The following is a 7073-nucleotide window of genomic DNA, read 5'->3' on the forward strand; positions in this document are numbered from 1 at the left end:
AGCTCTGATTCTTTCCCCTGTCAGAGTACAAATCCCTTGATTTGATTTTGTTCTGTTAGTTACCCATTTTATATATGCTGTCTTCTTTTCTCTGTTCCTTTAATTCTTCCTTCTTTCTATTCCCTTATCCAATGCAAACCCCATCAAATCAACGTATCCTTTCTCTGATTTTTGAAAGAGGGTTCTCACAGAATAAGGTTCTTCACTGCCTCCTAACAACAGACAGACTCTTAATTCCCTTACACTCTTAGGTTTTCTTTATGCAGCTGGATCTTTGCTTTTCAGGTAACACTGTTAATTAAGGAGCTGCCACCACGATTTGTTAGTTTCCTAGAAAGTATCCATATAATCACATTTAGCTAACACAATATATCCAAGGTAAGAATACTCTGTAAACGTGTGTTTAAATTTTCATCTGAAAGTATTTTTCCAGTGTATTGACAAATTATTACTTCAGAAAATGTCATTTGTTACATATCTTATTCTAAAACTATCCTTTCTGGCATATCTTGAGCATTCATCAGTACTGTAAGCACCTTCTTTCTCCCTCTGTTTCCTTTTCAACTGTTGTTTTCTGTGTGCACAATTTTCTTTGTACAAAAAATATCAGTGCTAAACATTCTTTCCCCATCCCTCATGTTCTAGTAATTATACATCCAGAGACTCTCTCAGGAAGCATTTTCCATGCTATCTGGCTTCTGTGTGAGAGTAAGTCTAGGGTATGAGGAAGAAACTTTGTCCTCCCCTTTGCAGTGCTCACTATTCCTTCAAGCTTCCCAGCAGCAGATAAACACAGTAATTCATTTGCTTAAAGCTGAAAATTTCCAAAGAATATTACAAAACCTCCCTCATTATGGCTCTCACATCTTCAAATGTGGGAAATGAATGGCAATGTTTCCATTTTATTATGGATTGTACAGAGTAACTTCCCCAATATCACTCAGCACACTAGCGTCAGATACAGGTAAATTGTCCCTGGCACCTTGATTAAAAAAATCAGAGTTTAACTGATGACACCACAGTGCTTCTCCAGCATCTTGTGATTTCTTCCTGACCTGTTACATTATTTTCTTAAATTCTTTCAAGCACCAGAAAGGGTGAGAATCATTAGAATTATATGGACGTATGCAGCACAAGCTTGTGTAGATGAGGGATTTTCCATCTGGACAAAAAGCTGATTTAATATGCAACACAAAATTTTGAAAGGTTCATAAATCTATCAAGACAAACAATTGAACAAACAAAGGCAACTTTTATTTGGAATGTCTCTCCCATTCTAAAAAGTTCTGTTCAATATTTGGCTAAAACCAATACTCAATAATTTATAATAATACAGTGGATTCTTTCCTATTCAGCTTGCCCCCTTACGCAGAAATGTCTATTACTTGCCCAGTTTCAGAGTGTACATACAATTACAGATAGTACTCAGAAAGAGAGTAAATCTGCAAAATTTTAACGTCAAAAGTTTCAGGAAACTGAAAGGTCAAATGCAAAAATGTAAAAGCTGAAACATAACAGTAATTATATAATAGTCTATGATGAAGGCCCTTCTAAAACTCTCAGTTTAGAAATGTGTCATGTGGTGTCTCAGATTACTGAAGCCTGAACACATTATCAAGGTGGTATGCCATATAATTTGAACATAACATAAAAAATTGACAGTAACTAGTACAGATAATTATGTTATGAGATCATGAATGAATAATTCTTTCTACTTATGGAACATCTCACGGTGTTTTTCAGAAGAAAATGAAGCAGAATTATCTTCATTTTGCATCAGACAAAAGTGAAAGACCAAATTCTAGCTAACTTGGTAAAAAATATACAGCTAGTCCATAACAGAACCAAGAGCAGCACTCGAGAATTCCAACTCTGGTTTTATATACGCTGTTAACAACAAGTATCTTGCTAAAGACATTCTATTATGCTAGATTTGGGAAACAAAGCATCAAGTGTACGATAGATCTGATGAGAAAGGTACTGAAATCAACAGGCGGTACTGTCAAGGCCTTTGAAATGTTTATGACATCCTTTTCCAGTTACAAAGAGTTTATCTGTCTTCATATGTCAGGGGACAATGCTACTTCATACATTTAAGTATGTTGCCTGTTTCTTTAAGTTTGCCTTTTAACTGTTCTTAGTCACTGTTTCAAATTATTTGTTGATGAAGAATTTAACCTCTGTACTAAAATACATACATAAAGTCAACCCAGACTTTTCAGAGTAACTTCAAAGAAAAAACTAAGCTATTACATTCTTTTGAACATAGTGCTAGATAAACGTATCAGGTACATGTATAGGGAATATATTTAACCCACTATTAACATATCATCCTAAAATTTAAGTATGGAAGTCTCAGACATCAGAATATACCAGACTGCAAATTCAAAAGGTGAAAGACAGTAAGCTGGTATCCTGACATCAGCCTAGAAGTCTTACTTAAAACACCATGTAGTACAGTCCTTAGATATCACAGACTTCTAAAAAGTTCTACAAACAAAAGGATATAGGTTTCTACAATCACTGTAAACACTTACATATAGCAGTTTCGATTGCAATCTAAACTACATATGTCCTCCTAATGGGTTTATTTTTATTATTTTTCTGCCAAAATGTAGCCTCATTTGTCTCCTGGAAAAACATACACAGAAATTCAGCTACCGAAAGAAATGGTAAAGGGGTTTTGTATCTCTCTCTCTCTCGATCTCTAGTAATCTCTTGAGAAATCGATGCCTAGATGGGACCAAAACAAGAATTTATATCATGTAAGCAGAGAACTGATATTGAATTAGGAGAAATCGGCAACTGCTACACATTTCTCAACACTTGCTCTGTCAGTAGGGCTGCACAACAGACGTTACTCTCTGTCAAAAGAGCAAAAGCTTCAAAACAGACAAAAAAAAGAAAAACGAGCTAATTCAAGAAGATAACAAACCAATACTTTTTGAATCCCTACTAACTGAGACCCCTCTTCTAACCAGCATGTGGCTGGTAAGATTTAAGAGTCTTGTAATATATTTATGAGGGAAACAAGGGCATCAGACAAGCAAGATGTAACAAGTACACACTGATTTACCAGCTGATTAAAGTTTCCAACTTTAATTGCAAAAGGAAATGCTTAAAAAAAAAATCTCACTGTGAAAACAATTCCCTCAGTCTCCGGAGAATAAAACTGTATTCATATAAGAGGAAAGACTAACATGCAATTTAACAATGTCTTAGAAGAAACAAAAGGAGGCACTGAAAAACTGAGTATGCATCAATACTCCTAATGGCATTCACAGAGGTTTTTTATACTTAATCAAATGAGATTTGGACAGTTGTTGAATATGGAAGAGACAATACACTAATTTAATGTGATAATTACTTGTCATGCATCTTGCTCAGAAGAGGACTAAAATTTTGCTTATTTTAAAGGTTTGGTAATGACATCTCTGTTTACATATTGTGTCAAGAAGAAAGCAGTAAAAGCATGTAAGCATCTCATTATTGATTGAAGAAAAACATTCATCTCACCTTAAATTCAAGATCTGAAGAAGATCAGATTCGTAACTAAGAAATTATAGTGCGTGTTTTCCTACTTTATGAAAAGTCAGGTGACTGCCTCAGATTTATATTTGGAAAATACTGTATGGAATATTTCAAGAATTTAAACTTGTTGAAAAAACATTTTGATATAGAAGATTATGTGAAGATTATATATTGACAAAGTATTTTCAGGTGAAAACATTTGTTTCAATATTCTCATTCTGATGTTCTAGGGCAAGCAGAGGAGCTAATCCACAGTAGAAACTTGAAGAGGAATGAATGCCAGCTGACCCAGGGACACCTCTAAACATCAAGTTACAGCTTTGGGGTTAAAGTACTAATTTTGGTCATCTATATTAACAAATGCACATCTACCTCACTGTAGAATTTTAGCCATCATGACACACTGAACAAGTGATTTCTGATTTCTATATTACAGTTCATTTCTGCTAACTTTAACTGCTGACTTTACGTTAGCATCTGCTTGACTCACTACAGAGAAAGTAGAGAGGAATTTCCAAGAAGTTTCCGTCTTCCTCTACAGTGGATTTGCACTCATTCATTGCCCTTACATGTAGCCTGTAGTTTTCAGGCCTTCCCTTTAAGCAGTGCAAAAAAATGTCCTCGAAAGTGTCATCATTTTGTCCTGCCGTACATAGGATGAACTTAGTAGACACTTAATATTTTAAATATTAATGCTTCACCTTTCTTTTAGCACAAAATCAAGGACTGAGAAATTGTGCCAAGCCTTCTCATACAGCAACTGAGAATGCCTCATCACTCATGTAAATCACAACTCCTGTGCTAAGGAATTTCTCACATCCTAATACAAAAAGACCACAGTGAGGAAAAAAAAAAGCGGCTCTTCTAATACTTTACATATAGATTTAATGATACAAGAAGAAATACTCTTCATCTTTAACAAACAAAATTTGCTTAACTATTTATGCCGTTTCTAAAGGAGCTAATTTGTGGTAAAATGCATCTTTCAAACTAGGGGAGGAGGAGTGGAAAATCGAAAGAAAACAGCAATTTCAGAAACATTAAGGCTTCCACTGGAATACTGTACTCAGTTTTTGCATCAAATTCCATAGATGGTGTTGAATAGAAAGTACTCAAAGGGGTGCAAAGCCAAGCAGAGGCCTAGGAAACATGACATACAAGGAAACATGAAAGGCTTGGGGTTTTTTAGTCTTGGAAAGAGATGGCAGAGTAAATAAAAAACATTAATTAAAATATTGTTGCATTCCATTACCTGCATTGTCTGACAGGCAGGTGATATTAATGAATCTATACAGTGCAAAACATAAATATTAAACATTTAGCAGAATGTTACAGATAAGCATAGTTGAGTTGAGAATTTATATTCTGCACAATTCTTTTTAATTCTGCATAGGAGATGTGGAAATCTGGTTTTACTGTAAATTTTGAAATTCATTATGCACAAGACATTCTGATAAAACTACTTAATTTGCAGAAAATTATAAATAACCCACCTTCAAAAGCTTTAAAAAAATGTTCCTCTAAACTGGACATACATGTAACATAGTAAGCCTTATTTTACCTCTGACAAACAAGAAACCATTTCCTTCTTGCAAAAGCAGTAGCTGCAATTTGAAACAGGCACAGATTTCAGATTCATTCAGTATCCTTTCTATGGCTATATTATTTTAAGTTCTGTCTCTGGTGCAAATTCTCAGCAGACACTCAAGGCTATGCTCGGCAAGCAAAATGTTCTGCTCTCTAAAATAAGACTTTTTTCTAAAATGCATAATTTTGATGACTTACTATCTTTCAGTAACACAGAAATCAAGGCAAGCTCTCTACCTTCATCGCATTGGAAATCCGAAAAGTTTAAACACACTTATTACAGCGCCAGTGTGAAGATATTCACAGCTAGTAGGGTACGTCACTGTTATATTTGTTGTTGATTAGTAAAAAAAAAATCTGATTTCTCCCCTTGGAATCCCACAGATGTGAAGCAGCCAAAAGCCAAAATTTTTGCGTAATGCAGAATTAAGGACAATCAAACAGGAAAGGAAAGTCAAATATGCCAGTGGAGTGGGAACGTACATATTGGAAAGTATCAGGCTGCTATGAGCAAGAAAGAGGAGCAGTGATACCGAGGAGAAAACAGCCCGAGAAATTGATGCATAGGGAAAGCATACCAGGGATGACTGCCCAGAGTACCTCCGAGGAAGCTTAAGCAGTGCACATTTTGTTCCTCTCCTCATTGATTTTAACAAATCCTTTTTTGCTTGCTTGCCTTCAGTCCTGCCTTCTCATTTTGCGCCTTCTCCACCCCACCCCCACTTGCTCTGTAGCTTTGCTTCTCTAACTTGTTGCAGCAATTGTAGCCTCAATCTATGCAGTTTGGTGAGCTTCAGCGAATTTGGCACTCACCTGACTGTCTAATATGACAGACAGAGAACCTTCAGAGGGTTTTGAGAGGAGCTGCAGCTCCCTGACTTCAGTATAGCTGAATGTGTGACAGCTCAAATGCGATGCAAGTCTGACTAACAGAATAATACCACTCATATATGCTATGTGCAGTAGGTGACAGCAGCTTTGAATATTTCAATTATACATTCCTTATATTAGAAAACTAAAAATAGTTCAGCTATAAGCCTGCTTAAGAGCCCTATCCAAAATCTAGTATGATCAATGGAAACCTCTCCTTTCATATTAATGGAACTAAAGAATGATTTTAGGTGGACTGGAGTTTGGTTTTGTTTGTTTTACAAGAAAGACATAAAGCATGACTATTCTGCAAAGCAAATATTTTTACAGTCCATCAACCTTGCAACAGATAAGTAAAAACACAAGTTGGGGAAAAATCATCTACATTCATTCTGAATGTATTCATGTCATTCAACTGAGAGAGGAAATCCAGCCTTTCTGGTTTGTGCCTTGTTTTGAGACTGGTGAGTTGAACATGTTACTGCTCTCTGTACGTTACCAGTTAGAGGTTCAGCCCCTACATATAACAACTGGTCAAGGCACTGTTAAAAGAAAAATCCTGAGTCTGTGCACAAGAATAAACTGGAAACTCATTCTTCCCAACATTATGAAAAACACACTCATGATATGGCACTGAGCTTTAGAGTGCTAACATTCCAAGGCTCATGCACCAGGCAACATTCCTGTCAGCCAATTTTACATGCCAGATGTCTTAGAGGAAATGAGATCCTGGAAAGGAAAACCAATAGAAAAGAATACCAGGTTTATTTCATGAAAACATGATCGAGTTCTTTTAGTACAGGAAAAACTACAGGCCAAATGCTGCAGGTCTTAAATTGAGCAAAACTCCCACTACAGTCAAGAACTTTACTGATTAGAAATCACAGATTTTGGCTCAATGTGATTTATGCAAGACAGATCTGAAGTATCATGGAGTTACTGAAAAATTTTAAATGGATGATATTATTATAACATTCCTCACAATAACAAAGCTCATAAACACACAGGCAAGGGGAAAAGGGAAAGGGGGGGGGGGGGGGGGGGAGAGAAAGAATTTAACGATTAACTTAATTGGGTTTCCAAAT

This window comes from Aquila chrysaetos, chromosome 17 (assembly GCF_900496995.4).
Source record: "Aquila chrysaetos chrysaetos chromosome 17, bAquChr1.4, whole genome shotgun sequence".
In the NCBI taxonomy this organism is placed as follows: Eukaryota; Metazoa; Chordata; class Aves; order Accipitriformes; family Accipitridae; genus Aquila; species Aquila chrysaetos.